At 34.8% G+C, this 18,470-nt stretch overlaps 1 protein-coding gene and 1 pseudogene across 2 annotated transcripts in view; both read right to left on the reverse strand.

Annotated features, from left to right (window-relative positions):
* Nucleotides 1-288: 288 nt before the first annotated feature.
* On the reverse strand, nucleotides 289-16,712 carry LOC146997063 (ATP-dependent RNA helicase DDX19A pseudogene; annotated as a pseudogene). Its single transcript, XR_015041094.1, has 4 exons — nucleotides 16,578-16,712; nucleotides 10,452-11,560; nucleotides 1,006-1,165; nucleotides 289-684 (listed from the first exon to the last, which is right to left on the reverse strand). The product of XR_015041094.1 is annotated as an ATP-dependent RNA helicase DDX19A pseudogene (transcript).
* An 886-nt stretch (nucleotides 16,713-17,598) lies between these two features.
* LOC146997064 (uncharacterized) overlaps nucleotides 17,599-18,470 on the reverse strand; it is a 74,568-nt gene continuing 73,696 nt past the window's right edge. Inside the window, exon 24 of the mRNA XM_085816508.1 lies at nucleotides 17,599-17,734. The gene's annotated coding sequence lies outside the window, so the exon portion shown is untranslated. The remainder of the gene's footprint in view (nucleotides 17,735-18,470) is intronic.

An 18,470-nucleotide genomic window follows, 5' to 3' on the forward strand; every position in this document is an offset into this window, starting at 1 on the left:
TCTTCTGTGGGCCAAAAAGAATTCCAAACTTCCATGTAAAATACTTGTTAACATCTGTGGTGCTTACTGTAACAACAGTAAAACTGAGCTGAGCTTCACCAATTTATTGCCATCAGGTGATAATTTCTTACTTTTGTTCATGCTTAATTAAGCATTATTATTTTATTTTATTCATGCATTTCATGAACCAATTTACTCAGGTATTTATAATCTTTGATTTTTGATCAGAATGCACCTAAAAGGATTAAAAATGGATTAGTAGCTAAATATATGTACAAATGTTCAATGTTAATAAAAACCAAATGAATAAATTCTACATTTTGAAAACTATCGTTACCATTATGGTTGTCTATTTTCACAAATAGCATTTTTGTTCATAAAAAAATTTGCTTCATTTGGTGTACGGAAATCAATAATTAAGCAGAGTTCAATGCACTTTTCAGAATACAATCACTTGCAATTTTATAATAGGAAAATATTTTCCTTGATAAAAAATTAAAAAATAAGACATCTGTTGTTTACCAAATCACCAAGTTTACCAAATCTGCAATGCTTACACCAATACCGGTGTCAATGATGGCCAAGGTTCTATCCTCCTCGTTCGGAATGATTTTAACTCTCAGATCTTTACAGGTCCAGTTGGCTAGGATCTGTGAGACATTCACACCTGGTTTTGTCAAGTGCCTAAATAAAAAATTGATATCTTTAATTCAGATGCTAGTTTTTACATCACATTATATTTACTTATGTCATCCAAATGAACTAATTTTAAGCCATAAACTTGGTAGTTAAGATGTACTATATTACTCTAGCAGCAGTCATGCTAACAAAATTATTGAGGCCCTCGGTAAAACTGAAACAATCTATGACCAATAAAAATTTTTGCAACAAAATCAAAGGATGGTCACAAGGGTCCTCCATTATTTCTTGACTTTGTATAGTACCTCATTTAGTTTGCAATCTTAACATGTTACAACACGTTAAATATACAACAGAATTACTTACATTCAATGAGTTTGAAATCAGTTCTCGAAGAAAGATTTCTTTATTGGAATAGAAGGTGTTGATGATGATGCTCAATGAGTAGCCTATCTCAGCTTGGAATGCAAACGTTTCCGCATCATTGTCCTCCTCCTGCATACGAACTTTGTTCTTGTCTTGGCATCTAAAATAAAAATTCAAAATGCAATTTTCTGATCATGTATCAGTTATTAAATACTGATCAACATTCATCCTCTAATTTATAAACTTTGTTGTACTTTTATCAGTGTACATTTATCAGTGTATAGAAATAATTTTCTCGATATAATTGTTTTCACATTTATCTAAAAGCATTTGTTTGCTGATCATTAAAAATAAGTTAATACGTTTCAACTACAAGCAGTAAAAGAACAAAAACGAACATGACGTGAAAGAATTATTTTCATCAACTTCACATATTGTGTTAACAGAAAAAGAAAGCCAACGCTTTAAACTATGACAAATTTGGAATATTTGAAAAAATATTGCAAATTTATGTTCTTCAAACAGCCTCTGTTAGTAACATTAAGGGTAATATCAAACTTCCCACCAAACAACTGAATTCCTCAGTATCTTGAGATTTTGTACCTCAACTGATATTAACGCTCTTGCGTCATGCTTGTGTGCTCAATCGCTGTTGCATCATGCGTGTTTGCTGGTCACTCATAATCAGCTTGAGCTTTGAAAAGCTTCGCTCAGCAGACGCGACAGTTACTGGAAATGTCAAAGCTATAAGGAACGCAACAGACGTTTGGGAAAGAATTTAATGAACAGCAGATTTTTAAAAGCAGCAGTACTTTGTTAAACTAAACCTGTTAAGTTGCCCAATTCAGCACATAAATCATGAGCATCAACATCCGACCCAGTAATTTTATCTGTTAAGATAACGCTCAGAACATCACAGGTCAGTTTCGCTCATTCCCGTAATGCATCGGAAATTGAGCAAGAAACCAAACCTGTCATAATGGGATTCATATAGTCTGCAATCTGAGCTGTTGAAAACATTATTTCGCCCTCGTCCATCTCAAGTTCTGTAGCTAACTCTTTAGCTGCATCTTTGGCCAAATTAAAACCTGTTTCTTTGAAGGATTTTAGGAAGTTGATTGTGTTCTGAATACAATTCAAAGTAACATTAAATCACATAGCCTTACTTTGCTACATTTTGCTCACAATATTAACTTTCTCCAAGAGATCGTACCCTATTACTAACAATACCCAGAAAGGGTAGCGTTTAATTTGGTTTGCCAAACTGGCAGCCTTCACTGTTACCTTTGGGTAGTTTCTCTCAGAGACCTCAATTAATAATGCACCATAAAATCAATTCTATCTGAAACCTCACAGATTTAACAAAATCTCTTCGACATTCGCACCATGTTTCTGAGGTTGGCTTCACTGTAAACAATTTAACATATCGCTTGAGCAAATACCATAACTGAGTTGTTGCAGCAAACAGCAAAAAATCCAAAAAAAGGTCGATAGTAGTAGTCGAAGATTTCACCACATCTCCGAACATTAACCCGTGAGAACCGCATGGAAGGATTTAGCTCAAGTATGCGTTTTTGTGCCCCACTGTTCTGTCCTCTCGTATTGGATCCATTATCAAATCCTTGCCTTCTGCAGTTTTGTATTTTCTGCAGCAAATTTAGTTCATCAAGCTTTTTCAAGCATGCTTCTGTCGAACCTGTGCTACTACCTACTGCCAAAAAGCCTACAAATCACAATTTTTGTCACATAAACATTGGCAATTCATATTATCATAGTCATTTGCTCCTGATGGCTTGCATCAGGAATATAATCTACCATGATGGACACATATTTGATAGTGTGAGCATCTGCAATTATTTTCTTGAGAACCACTTTGCCCATCAGATGGAGGTGTTCATTTTGGATGTGATTCCCTAGATAATGGTCATGTATCTCAGTGTTTTTGATATGTTCTGTCAGCATTTTTGATAAGACAAATCCAGCAAAATTCCTTCCCTGGCCTTTACCTGCACAACTGTTTGTCTGTTTATCACAGATATACATACTTCCAGTTACAAAAATGTTTTAATTGACCCAAATACTTTTATTTTGGTATTTTTATATTTAAGAGATTATAAATTACAATATCTAACATTTCATACATTTCTTTGCATTACATTCACTTACATTTTCTTCCTCCCAAAAATTAAGTACAAAAAGTCCAAAGCTGCCCATATCATTATGAACGAAGTGCCACATATGAGACTGACCACTGATACCCACTGAATGAAATGCTGCTTCCAAAATTTTCTTAACTTTCCGAAACTATAAATATTTCATAGGAAAATCAACTAACAATAAGCGTATTCGTAACATTAATGACATTCCTACTAACAAGGGGACTCAGCCCCTGCCACTCTTCCAGCCCTACCACCTTCAATGGATTTAAATAAGCAATCTTGCTGATTTTTCCATCTGGCTGAGGATTTGTAGTGTAACGTTAATAGGAACAGAATTTTAAAAAATCATTCTTTGGAGAATTCCTAAAATACTTAGCTTTGGAATTTAGTTGCCTAGTAAGCCTAAGAATTGCCAAGACTGGGGCAGGTTCACACTATTGGAGAAAACCTTACATTACCAGCAGCTGAAGATATCGTTTTAACATTATTAAACGAAAAAGGAGCTAATGAACTTAATAATATCACGTTATCAAATGATCTAGTAAGTTGATGAATTCATGAAATGGCAAATTCATACCAAAGACACTTGTTCGGAAAATAAAACACAGCAAGTATTTTGCATTAAAGTTAGATGAAAATACTGATATAACGTACTCTATTCAATTATTAGTTTAAATAAGATAAATGAATTGCCGAAGAGTATTTATTTTAAGAATGTATTCATTACAGAGCAACTGTAAATGATATTTTCAAAATACAGTACAAAGTCTTTAATTCAGACATCCATAATCCAGAATGATCTTAATACTCAAAGCTGCAAACTTCCTGTGCATGCGTAAATGCATGTACAGAAATTATGCGTAAACGCATAATGCATTTACAAATGCACTTAATACATTTACGCATGCACGTTTAATGTATAACGGATGGTATAAGCTAGGCTAAAATTATCTAATTATCTATTTCAGGTAATGTTGCAGATTGTGTTATTCCTTAATCTTCAAATTGATCCAGCTTATTATTTTTTTGCAGACTGTTAGAGCAATTTTATAAAAGTAAGCTCGAACTTTCGATTATCTCAAAAAGAGTTTCCGATTCTGGAGCTGCCAAAGGATCTACAAAGTGAAAGCCTGTTTCGATGTCCATCAAACAAAAATTGGAATTGCTGCAAAACATGGATAAAGGCATATACTTTGTTTTCTCTAACCATTCCGAAATCTGTTCATCAATTTCACGCTGCTCTGCAGGGATGAAACGTCGCTGCGCACAATGAACTGGAAGTTGATCTGTCAGCACTATCCTCATCTTCAGGGCAGATTTTTTATTTTATTCGGCCTATAAGTTCTTACTAAATGTAGTATTTCATCTCTATGTACTTCGTCTTTGATTGATTTAAATCAAATTCCTTGTCAATATCAAGGAATATAAATTATAAATATCACGAATATATATAATATTATATTATCATTATAAATATCACAAATTGACATCAAATAGTTTTCTGGTTGCAATTTTCTAATTTTGACTATGCATAATGTATGCTTTACGCATGCGCGCATTGAAAGAAATGTGTAATAAAGTAAATATATATTAAACTTTTTTTTTGTAAATTTTGATACCCTTTAGATCATAATTGCTCTTTATTTCATAAATTACAGTTTCATATTTTTAATTTTACAATTTCTGCATGCCATCTTACCAGATTTAAACTGATGATCTATAATCCAGAAAAAACCCTAATTCGAAATCGCCGAAGTCCCGACGAGTCCAGATTAAAGACTTTGTACTATAATTTGTTGTAATTGTCCTATATATGTTTATGTGCTATAAAGATCCCTTTAAATAATTAGGTCAGGTGATGCTTCTTTACACGTGTGTGGAGGGGGGGGATATCAAATCATGTATTTTATATGGAATACATTAATGACAATAAATTATAATAAAAGTGCTATATTTAATTATTCATGAAACTGCATTCAGGAGGAATTCATTTAGTGTCTTACATTTGTTTCTGAATATTCATATTTACAAAATTTATTTGCAAAGCAGCCTTACAAAATGTTAAAAGAATCGAATTCATTTTTATACACACATGTTGCTGCTTATTTCTTTAAAAACCCTGTTTTAAGTAAAAAACAATTTCTTAAAATATATAATGGAAATTCTGTCATTTTAAGTTTTTGGACACAGGAACATGCCATTTATACTTATGAAAATGTACAAATAACAGACTAGTTAATCAAATGTGTTTTAGCTCAACATCCACCTCAGTTTATGCCAATAAATTCTAAAGAAGAAAAAAGTGTTGCAGCTTCTTTCAGTGCCTCTAAACGTAGATTCTATTCAATCTTTTATCATGATTAAATTTCCACTTTCTGATTGTGCTTCCACTAATTTCAACAGTTACACGAATAACTCTATAATCATATTATTTTTATGCATATACATTTCTACATACACTTATCTGCGAAAGTTTTTCCTACCCATGACATATTTCTCCTAGAAGCATTCCACATTCTCAACGGAGTAGTGAGAGTCCTAGAAATAGGCACACTATACGAAGTGTCACCTTAAATGACACACTATAAGAACACAATGTGCCTTCTAGCACAGGCAATTATAGGGCCCATCTTTAAATTTCACATCATAACTTCAATAAGGGTGTGGAAGTCATTCTCTCTTTCAGTGTCTCTAAATACCAAGCTCCATTCATCATTTGGAAATTTTTGCTTTCAACAATCACACCAACACCTAATGTCATATCTCACCTGCATTTCTACATATATTTCCCTGCAAAAATTTCTCAAATCTGTGACATATTTGTCAGACATGTTGGTCTTAAAAGAAATGAAATCACATAAAGCCTAGCCATGCATAGATCTCTCAATGGAACTCCCCAGATTCTCAACTGAATTTGTGTGAGCCATAGAAACAGAATCCTTAAATGTCACACTGTGACTCACTGGAAGACAATAACATGCTCTCCAGCAGTGTCAGACAATTATAGATTCTGCTTTATGTTCTTCTTCATAATTTCATCAGATGGAGAACAAAAATCACATGATGTTTCATTACCTCCAAACACCCAGACTCCATTCACTCTTTAATCATTCAGAAATTTTTGATTTACAAGCTTATTTCCATCAATTTCAACAACCACACCAGCATCTAATATCATATTTTCATTCACACACATTTCTATTTGTATTTATCTGCTAAAATATCTCAAATCTGTGAGAGATTTATCAGACATTTTGGTCTTAAATGAAATCACATGAAGCCTAGCCATGCATAGATCTTTCAATGGAACTCCCCAGATTCTCAACTGAATTTGTGTGAGCCATAGTGTTGTGAAATGAACTAAAGTAATAACTGGCGCGAGGCGCTGTTCGTGACGTACGTCAGCCTGCGTGCCGAGTGTTTCGAATGTTTTGCTTGTAGAAGGAACGAAAGCTGACCTCGGAAGAGAAAGACTGTTTTGATGAAAATAAAGAATGGCTTATTAAGAATTTTTTGTCTTTATTCATAACACACCCAGCCTCGGGTAGAGGAAGCCCGCAACTGAATGAACTGTTTTGAATATATTTGATTGATATATTTTTTGTGTTCTTCGCAACATAGTGGTACCCTCGGCAGGACCGGGTGCAATGAATTGGAATTTTCCGATTGAACTTTTGATTTTGAATATACTTTGAAGATGGATTTGATCGCTTTAAAGGCTCAAAGAAGAGGACTTAGAATAGCATTTTCTCAAACCTCAAGGAAAACCAAAAGTGAATTAACTAAGGAAGTAAAAGATTTAAAAATACTTTCGATTTTGAAGTGTCAACTTTGTGATAAATTCCAGAGACTTGACGTATGGCAGAGTGCTATTTCGCAGCAGATTTTGCACACTGAAGATGGAGAAAAATTATTTAGTGATGATTTTCAAGAAGCGGAGGATTACCAAGATAAGTTTCTAGAACAAAGTGCTCAAATAGGTGTGTATTTAATTATGGCAAAGCACACTAGGGCTATCTGCCTAAGAGGACGGATGCCTTCGTGGAGGACTTTCTAACTGGCTCGTATACACGTTACACATGGGGAAAACCACGAAAACACACATGCAGCCAGCCCGTTCGCGGGATTCGAACCTCGGACCGAACTACCAGTGTTCAGCGACTTTACCACTCGGCCGCTGGTTGGCCGTGCTCAAATAGATGCTGAAATACAAGCCCCCTCTTTTCCAAGTAAATTCAAATCTAGGAAATTTAAATTCTCTAAAATTGAGCTTAAGAAATTCAGTGGTGAAGCTAAAGATTACCTGACTTTTTGGAGTCAGTTCCAGAAAATCCACGACGACAAAAGTATCGCTGATGAAGATAAAATGCAGTATCTGTTGCAGGCCATGGAACCCAAATCAAAGGCAGGACGTCTAGTCCTTAGCTTCCCGGCAACGGCAGCTAATTATTCTAAAGCCATCAAACAACTAAGAGAGCACTTTAGACGCGAAGATTTACTTGTGCAAATCTATGTGAGAGACTTGTTAAGCCTAGTGATGAAGAACGCTGTAACCGGAAGAGCAAAAACTGATCTACCATCTCTCTATGATGAACCAGAAGAAAAATTACGAGCGTTGGAAAGTTTGGGGAGAACCCAAGAAAAATATGGGGATTTTTTGACCCCCTTAGTGGAAAGTTGCTTACCAGAAGAAGTATTGATGGCATGGGAAATAAGCAGAAATCACGATTACAATGAAACTAAAGGGACTCGATCCTTGCAACATTTAATGAATTTCTTAAAACACGAAGTTAAGGGGGAAGAGATGGTTCTACTTGCAAGAACTGGTTTCACTTACCAACAGAACAATCGGAAGAAAGACTTTAATCATGCACAGGTACAGCAAAATGAACCCGTAACAGCGTCAGCTCTAGTAAGTCTTGAGAATTCAGGTAGGAGTGTTCCGAACTGTAATTTTTGTGAAAACAAACATTTTAGTGAAAAATGTTACTCTGCAAAAAAAATGACATTAGCTGAAAAACAACAATTGTTATTGAAAAAAGGTGCTTGTTTCTCTTGTCTGAAAAGAGTGAGTCACATTAGTAAATTTTGTCTTTTGAACAAAGTTAAGTTGTTCTATTTGCAAAAGTTGTAATCATTTTGATGTAATGTGTAATCAAAAGTTAAAAAATAATGATCAGATACATGTTTCAAAAGAGAGTTCTCTTTCTAACTGTGGCGGAAGTTAAACTGTATTTTTGCAAGTGCTGTGTGTTCGAGTTCGGTGTCAAGGTCGTGAGAAAATTATTCGCTGCATAATTGATAGTGGAAGCCAAAGTAGCAACGTTAGTGAAAGTATGATAAGGAAAGTTTGCATGTAGTTTTGAAGCACTTTCTGAGAAAGATTTGCGGTTTTATTCCTAAGGTTAAAGTTGTTTTAGTCTAAGAAATAAATAACTAACTAAAAGCAGATCACATACTATATGATTACCGGAACCTTTACATTCTCGCAAGTATACTTCCAACCTAGCTTTCTGTCCCAATTTTGAGAGGGATCTGCAGGAATTAGTCCCTCTGAAACCCGCCATGTTTCTTATCGAGAACAGAAATTCCAATGTTGAAGATCTTCATGAATTAAATTCGTCAAGTCTTAATAAGAGATTAAAGTATAGAAGTAAATTGTTAAATGATCTGAGACAACGATTTAGAAAAGAATACCTTAGTCAACTGGTTCAAAAGCATAATGAAAAAGGATCTCGGGAACCTGCAGTAGGAGAAATAGTACTGATGGAGGATGATAACAGAAAATGTTTATTTTGGTCCTTAGCCCGAATTACAAAATTGATCCCTGGACGTGATGGAAAGATTTGTACGGTTAAACTTAAGACCCGGCATGGAACAGTTGTACGACCAATACAATGCATCTTTCCTCTGGAGATACAGGCCAATGATAGAAACATAATTCCTGATAAGAAACTGGGTGCAGAGGAATCTAATTCTAGTGCTGTATGTATGTTAAAAAGGGGAATTGCACCTGATAAAATGGTGATGCAACAATATTCCTCCTCTGGTTGTGAAAGCTCCAAAAAAAAAATCTTGATCTTTTAAATAATGTTTGTTATGAGCTTGAGACTCAACCTGAGTCTCAAAGGGGGGGAAGGATGTTGTGAAATGAACTGAAGTAATAAACTGGTGTGAGGCACTGCTGTTTGTGTCAGCCTGCGTGCTGAGTTTTTCGAATGTTTTGCTTGTAGACAGAACGAAAGCTGATCTCGGAAGAGTGAGAATGTTGTGATGAAAAAAAAGAATGGCTTATTAAGACTTTTTTGTCTTTATTCATAATGCACCCAGCCTCGGGTAGAGGCAGCCCGCAACTGAACAAACTGTTTTAAATATATTTGATTTATATTTTTTCTGTGTTCTTCGTTAACAGTAGCTCTAAATGGCACTTCAAACTAATTTGGTGTCCATCCTTGACAATCAAGTACATTCATGCAAGCTGAGAATTATCTATGTAATCTTTCCACAAGATAACACAGCCACAATCGAAGATATGATTTTTGCCATCCCATGTCTCCTAAAATGCTACTGGTATAGCTGCATTGGCTCTGGCCTTGAATACAGCATGTCATACAATCAGAATTGCTTTCAAATAGTCCCACTGCAAGAATACTACTTCCAGGTAAGTCCTCACACTAAGTGTGAAAACTTTTGAGATTACTACAAGTTCAATAACCGGATTCTCTAAAAGAAACACCAAATGTCATGTTGCACAAAATGTGAGCAATTTTCACACTGCCAAAGATATCTGGAGAATACATCACTCCAGAGACTTTATCAGACATTCAATATCTGAATCACTTCCACAGCATCTGCCATTCATGCTGCCAGAGGCATTTACTTTGGACATCACTGGGTGGTCTTAACTACATAAAATACAGTATTGAATCAAGTTATCATATATCTTTTCTCCATTTATATTTTGTGATTAAAATTAACTTTAAAAAATTTCTATCACAATAATTTGCAAATATTTTTAATGGGAAATATAATGACAAAAATCCAAGAAATGACTAACCATACACAGAATAATTAAAGAACATATATATAAATAATTCATTTCTCTTTTTCTTTAAATTCAGAAATTTCAAAAATTTAGAAAATTACTCATTTGAATGATGCGAATATTAATAGCATGTTTGATTAAAGGTAAATTAATATTTTTATTCTTTGAAAAGCAAAAACTGCTTTCATAAATAAATTTTACTTTTATAATTATAGAGCATCTTACCAAGAATTGTTACTTACTTTTTCTTTTCCTTCTCTAAATCTATTGAGAATGGCTATTCAACTAACCAAGATGCAGTCTTCCTGGTATGGCAAAATATAATAACCTGTCCTGTTGACACAGTACCATATATGTTACACAAAGCTTGAAATTTCTCTTCTTTATCTCTGCATACTATGCAATACTGATCTATAATATCCAAACTGTCTTCTTCCCTTTTCAGTTTAATTATAATAGGATCAGAAACAATCAATTCTGCAAATTGCATGACTCCTTCAGAATAAGTAGCTGAGAACAGCATCATCTGACAATCTTTCGGTAGCTGCTTATGGATGCGAATAGACTGGTCTTGATATCCTTGAGTCGAGATCATAACATCTGCTTCATCTAAAACAAATACTTTTATTTTCCTGAGATCAAAAAACTTATAGCGCAATGCCCAATCATAAACTTTATCAGGAGTTCCAATCATAAAATGAGGAGTAATTTTTTCTCCTCTTTGCAAAACCTCACCTCTAACATCAAAACAAAATTCAATGTTAGGACAAAATTTTGCCATTTGTTTTGCCACTTTTCCTGTCTGCATGGCTAACTCATATGTTGGGGATAAAATAAGCACGTGAGGATATTTCAAATTTGTGTCCACTCTGCTCAAATTTGCCAAAAGAAAAGCAGCAGTTTTAAGCGTACCACTCTGAGACTGAGCAATCATATTTTGTGGAGGATCTGCAATAAGAGTAGGAAGAGCAGTTTCTTGTATTTTTGAGGATGAATTAAATCCCATACCATACACACCTTGAAGAAGTTCAGGTCGCAGATTCAATTCTTCAAAAGATTTCACAGAATAAAGAGATGAATTAGGATTTCTCTGGATATCTATATCATGAGAAACTTCAATTAAATGAGATCTTATAGGTTTTCATCAGAGATATCTCAGCAGGATTTAATTCAGATTCATCATCTTTTCCATCATCGTCTTTTGATGCTTCATCAGGAATCTTTGGAGGAGGTATTGGAGGTGGCACAGGTGGTGGAATAGGATCGTCCAAATTGTCAACTAATTTCGAAATTCCTTTCCCTTGTATATCAGCAGAAAGACTCCAATCATCAACATCTGCCATGATAAAGCCTATCGAAAATGTAAATGTCAAAATTTAGATTTCTGTAAATTCTAACATATGCAAAGACAAAGACATACTTAGAAAAACTGAAATTGTAACAAATATAATGCATGTGTCCCAAATAATTAAAATGTATGAAGATCATAAAAAGCAGTTATTTTACTTATGTCACATTACTTTAAAGTGATAACTCTATTGCTGCAACAAAAAAAAAAATCTGATTATTATGCCTTTCATTATATGGTATTCAAGAGGCAGGTGGAGTCGTGTCCGCCTTTGAAAAAAATTGCAGAAAAGGCAGGGTGGGGAGAGGATGGGTCCTGGAAAATTCATCGAATAGCAGAGAAGAGAGACTATTCAAACTGATGAGAATGTTGATTTGAAAGGGGGAAGAATGTTATTGTTCTGAGATCTCGTTTAGGGTGAATAAGGCATGTAGGTCCGTTCAAGGGAAAGAATGTAAACAAAATAACATTCGCAAAAAGCAACTGAGTGGTCTTTTGTGTGGCAATAGCACCAGTCTATGCACAATGAAAAGGCCATCCTAACTATGTACAATGATCATCGTAGGAAATATTTTATTTTTAGTGCACCTAAACGCCGCATGGGTAGAAACGCCGCACCCGCTGAAAATTTAAGTTTTAAACACGTAAACGCCGCAGCGTTTCTTCCGGAAATTATGGTATTTATTTTTAGAGGGTGATCCTAAAATTTGCTGTCTTCTCACCTTTATTTTATTGCATGCTCAAATTTAAAAACAGTGTTTTAGTCTAAGAAATAAATAACTAACTAAAAGCAGTAGATCACACACTATATAATTACCGGAACCTGTACATTCTCGCAAGTATACTTCCAACCTGGCTTTCTGTCCCAATTTTGAGAGGGATCTGCAGGAATTAGTCCCTCTGAAACCCGCCATGTTTCTTATCGAGAACAGAAATTCCAATGTTGAAGATCTTCATGAATTAAATTCGTCAAGTCTTAATAAGAGATTAAAGTATAGAACTAAATTGTTAAATGATCTGAGACAACGATTTAGAAAAGAATACCTTAGTCAACTGGTTCAAAAGCATAATGAAAAAGGATTTCGGGAACCTGCAGTAGGAGAAATAGTACTGATGGAGGATGATAACAGAAAATGTTTATTTTGGTCCTTAGCCCGATTTACAGAATTGATCCCTGGACGTGATGGAAAGATTTGTAGGGTTAAACATAAGACCCGGCATGGAACAGTTGTACGACCAATACAATGCATCTTTCCTCTGGAGATACAGGCCAATGATAGAAACATAATTCCTGATAAGAAACTGGGTGCAGAGGAATCTAATTCTAGTGCTGGATATATGTTAAAAAGGGGAATTGCACCTGATAAAATGGTGATGCAACAATATTCCTCCTCTGGACGACTTGTGAAAGCTCCAAAAAAAAATCTTGATCTTTTAAATAATGTTTTAATGAGCTTGAGACTCAACCTGAGTCTCAAAGGGGGGAAGGATGTTGTGAAATGAACTGAAGTAATAACTGGCATGAGGCGCTGCTGTTTGTGTCAGCCTGCGTGCTGAGTTTTTCTAATGTTTTGCTTGTAGACAGAACGAAAGCTGATCTCGGAAGAGTGAGAATGTTGTGATGAAAAAAAAGAATGGCTTATTAAGACTTTTTTGTCTTTATTCATAATGCACCCAGCCTCGGGTAGAGGCAGCTGGCAACTGAACAAATTGTTTTGAATATATTTGATTTATATTTTTTCTGTGTTCTTCGTTAACAGTAGCCCTAAATGGCACTTTAAACTAATTTGGTGTCCATCCTTGACAATCAAGTACATTCATGCAAGCTGACAATTATCTATGTAATCTTTCCACAAGATAACACAGCCACAATCAAAGATATGATTTTTGCCATCCCATGTCTCCTAAAATGCTACTGGTATAGCTGCATTGGCTCTGGCCATGAATACAGGTTTCGCTTCCCAACAGAACCATCGGAATAAAGACTTTAAGAACGAACAGGTAAAGCAAAATGAACCCGTAACAGCGTCAGCTCTAGTAAGTCTTGAGAATTCAGGTAGGAGTGTTCCGAACTGTAATTTTTGTGAAAAGAAACATTTTAGTGAAAAATGTTACTCTGCAAAAAAAAAAATGACTTTAGCTGTAAAACAACAATTGTTATTGAAAAAAGGTGCTTGTTTCTCTTGTCTGAAAAGAGCGAGTCACATTAGTAAATTTTGTCCTTTGAAAGGTAAGTTAAGTTGTTCTATTTGCAAAAGTTGTAATCATTTTGATGTAATGTGTAATCAAAAGCTAAAAAATAACAATCAGATACATGTTTCAAAAGAGAGTTCTCTTTCTAACTGTGGCAGAAGCGAAACTGTATTTTTGCAAACGCTTTGCGTTCGGGTGAAAATAATTATATTTTGAAAACATTTTCAATGCATGTCAGGAGAATTCCTCTGAATGAGTTATGGGAACTTGAAAATATAGGAATATGCGCTCGAATGGAAACTGTTAACATGAAAGAAAGTTTTAATTTATCTGAATTTGAGAATAAAATGAAAATTCTTCCAGATGGAAGATATGAAGTTGAACTTCCTTGGAAATGTGATACGACACATTTAACCCATAATAAAGAATTATCCTGGAAAAGGTATCAAAAGATGATCTATAAACTCAAATGTAGTAAATTTTTCAATGATTATCAAAATGTGTTCAAGGAATGAGAAAGGTTGAATATTATTGAAAGTGTACCAGAAACTGAACTGAATAATGAATGTCATTATTTGCCGCATAAGCCTGTAATCAAATTAGGAAGTGAAACCACGAAAATTCGTCCTGTTTTTGACGCTTCTGCATCTGCGAAAGGAAAACTCTCTTTGAACGAATGTTTGTGTAAAGGAATAAATCTTATTGAATTAATACCTGATATTATAGATCTTTTAGAATGTATCTGATAGGTATTAGTGCCGATATTGAAAAAGCTTTTTTAATGTTATCTGTCGAATCTAAAGATAGAGATTTTCTCAGATTTTTTTTCCCATGCAATAAAGGGCAATGAATTTATAGGCATTGCAGAGTTGTGTTTGGAGTTTCTTCGATCCCCTACTTGATGAACACATCTATAATACATCTATTAGAAAACTGTCCACGTCAATATAGTGAAGTTGCTCAAAAATTGAAATCATCCTTTTATGTGGATAATTGTTTATCTAGTGTTTTTAGTATTGATGAACAGTATACGTTTATTGAACATTCCAAATTAATCATGTCAAATAGATGTTTTAACTTGCACGGTTTTGAAAGCAATGTGGCTGGTACAAATGTTGACAAACATTCAGGGGATACTTTCGTTTTACGGGTAATTTAGAATTTGGATAATGATACGCTGAGGTGCTGCACAGATACAGATACATTGACCTGTGATACAAAAATCACAAAGAGGTCAATTTTGGCAATTGTGCAGACAATTTTTGATCCAATTGGTTTATTAACGCCAACTACATTGCTTCTGAAACTGTTGTTGCAAAAATTGTGGAAAGTGAAAATTGCATGGGATGCTGAATTGTCTCCGAATGATGTAAATATATTTTTGAACTTGATGTTTTGAAAGATGTTACTTTGCCTCGATACTTGTTTATCAATGACACGTCTGAACTGCATGTATTTGTGGATGCTTGCAAGGGGGCGTATGCAGCGTGTATCTTTGTTCGATCAGTATTTAATTCTGAAGTAAAAATAAATCTCGTACGGGCGAAGTCTAGAGTATCGCCTTTGAAATGTTTAATCATTCCTCGCTTAGAATTAATGGCCTGTTGTATAGGTTCTAGACTTGCAAATTATATTATCAAGGCTCTCAGTTTGCCCGATTTAAAAGTTACCTTCTGGTCTGATTCAACCACTGCCCTTTGGTGGATAACAGAGCAAGGAAATTGGTCTGTTTTCGTTGAAAATCGGGTTAAAGAGATTCGAGAGTTGACACGAGGTCATTCATGGAGACATGTCCAAGGGAAACTGAATACTGCCAACTTGTTATCGCGCGGATGTTTTGCGAAGCAAATGCTTCGGTCTAGATGGTGGGAAGGCCCCTTGTGGTTGCGAGAAGGCCCTGAAAACTGGCCCACTGGTGAGATTATTTGTTTGCATGAAGAAGTAGAATTGGAGAGGAAAAAGATAAAAATAGTGAGAATTGATCTATCATAAGACGCACCCCCTTGGCATCGAATCAGTGTATCCACTTATGATAAAATGATTAGAATATTTGCATGGATATTTAGATTTGTAAATAATTGTAAAGATGGTTCTGAAAAGAATAGAAACATTGAACTTTCACAGTATGAAATTGAAAATTCTGAGAAAATTTTAATTAGGTTGGTTCATGCAGTAAAAGAATTGCTGAAATGTACTTTAGGTAAATCAGTGTTATCATATGAAGACCTTTATACTATTATTTGTGATTGTGAAACTATAATTAATTGTAGACCCTTAACTTATGTTTCTGAAGATCTGCAAGAATTAGTACCTCTGACACCCGCCATGTTTCTTATCGAGAACAGAAATTCCAATGTTGAAGATCTTGATGAATTAAATTCGTCAAGTCTTAATAAGAGATTAAAGTATAGAACTAAATTGTTAAATTATCTGAGACAACGATTTAGAAAAGAATACCTTAGTCAACTGGTTCAAAAGCATAATGAAAAACTGAAGTAATAACTGGCGCGAGGCGCTGTTGTTCGTGACGTCAGCCTGCGCGCTGAGTGTTTCGAATGGAATGCTTGTAGACGGTACGAAAGCTGATCTCGGAAGAGTGAGACAGTTTTGATGAAAATAAAGAATGGTTTATTAAGAATTTTTTGTCTTTATTTATAATGCACTGAGCCTTGGGTTAGAGGCAGTCCGCAACTGAACGAACTGTTTTGAATATATTTGATTTATATATTTTCTGTGTTCTTCGCAACAAGTGTCTTGAATTTAATGTTTCGAATTGAAAATAACCAAACTTATTAAAACAATTTTAGAAAGGTTATTTGTAACTTACCTCTCAGGAATTGGGGGAGGAATTAAAGTCGATGACATTTGACCTTTTGATTGCAAGGCTGAAATTTCCTCCACTGTGTCCTCGAATGTATTAGTGATTTTCAAGAATGGATTTTTACAATCTGTGCCACCCTTGAATGGATTCGTTTCACTCATTCTGAAAGGGTTAGTACCAGAAATTTCTTTCGAAACCACCTTAAGTGGAGTGGAATCAACCAGTGAATTTTCGAAGACAGGCATTGCATTGTTGAATACTTCCACTTTCGAAATATTGGAAGCGTCAGACTCACAGCGAACAAAAACCTCATAGCAGTTACAACTATTGCTATCCATGGATGGTACTTCCTTCACATTCCCATTGTTGGTAGGTGTTACAATCTCTTTTGAATTTTTGTCAAAAATATTTTTAATTGGGCACGTTCCCTCATTCTGTTCGAGCTCGGTTTCAGAACGCAGGTTCTGGAGCATCTTGGATTTCGATGCAAGTAGAATGCTTGTTACTGTTCGATTTAGAATTTTCACAACCTTTGATTTCTTAGCTACATTTATCTTTGGGCTCCGAGAGCCTTTTGGACTGGATTTAGTGATGGTAGGCGAAACGGACGAACGACTGCCAGTAAATATGCGCCTCGGAATGTGAGAGGGTTGATCAGCAGATCCAGGGTCGCTACGTGTTCGATGAGCTGGAAGGTGTTTACTCATTCTTGGAGGCACACTGGGGTGGGATAAGATTTTTTAGGGGTTGATGTAGGCGGTGACCCAATTTTACCTTTTGCTTTCACCAGCTTTTTGGAATTCTTCAATGTGCTGAATAATTTTGAGCTTGAAGGAACAGGTGGTGATAGAATAGTTCCAGAATTTATTTCATTACTAAAAGTTTCGGGTGTTGCATTTTTAGCTGCTGTATTTTTCTCCTGGCAGTCAGAGATTACACCATTTTTCAAATTATTTACATTATTTGTATCTAAATCTCCAGTTACTGAGTTTAAGTCCTTTTTAACTTCAGCTTCATTAGAAGTCTCATCTTCCTCTGCACTGTGAACGTCTTCACAACTACTGCTGTTAGTTATGACTACTATTGGCCCCCTCTGAGTGTCCTTTTCACTCTGCAACTCCTCACTGTCTTTTGGCTCCTCTGCATCTAACTCTTTCTCCAACCTAAAAACAAAAAGATTTAAGGGTGAAACATAATAAAAAATAAGCACAAGCAGCATACAAAAACTGGTGTATTATGTCGATTTTTTGTTTCACAACAAAATAAATAAAGCGTGTTGCTAATATGTTACTTAAAAGCTATAAAAACATAAAGAATAGTTATTTTTTAATTTTGTGGGTAGACGTAATAATATTAATTTGCTAACTTTGGTAAAACAAAAACTTTGTAACTAGTATTTTCCGAAGCAGGTCGTTTCGACGCAGGGGCAGTTGGATGCCATATTTTTTTTCGTATTTTTATTTATTTTTAGAATAAATATGAAGTAATAGAAATAAGTAATATGACTGATTGTTATTTATTGAATTAGCAATTGCTTGCAAGCATATTTGAAATAAATATATGTGTGAGAGTGTTCTAGATTTTTTTGTTTGTGTCCCAGATTAGTGAGAAGGCCATTTCACTTATTGTGTTAAACAGAAAATAAAGACAACACTTTAAACTATGACGAATTTGGAATTATTGTAAAAAATATTGCAAATTCATGTTAAAGACTTCAAACAGCCTCTGTTAATGCTGAAACTCTCACCGACAACCATGTGATTTGTGCATGCGTGCAGCAAAAACTAAATCAGAACTTTGAGAACTCGTGATGGACGTTTGAGTGAAACATGTAATCCTTATCTTTGTGTTATATATATATATATATTAGTTTAGTGCTGTTATTGTAAATTTAATATC

This window comes from Stegodyphus dumicola, chromosome 5 (assembly GCF_044657685.1).
Source record: "Stegodyphus dumicola isolate Sdum_Otavi_A_Nest chromosome 5, ASM4465768v1".
NCBI classification, from domain to species: domain Eukaryota; kingdom Metazoa; phylum Arthropoda; class Arachnida; order Araneae; family Eresidae; genus Stegodyphus; species Stegodyphus dumicola.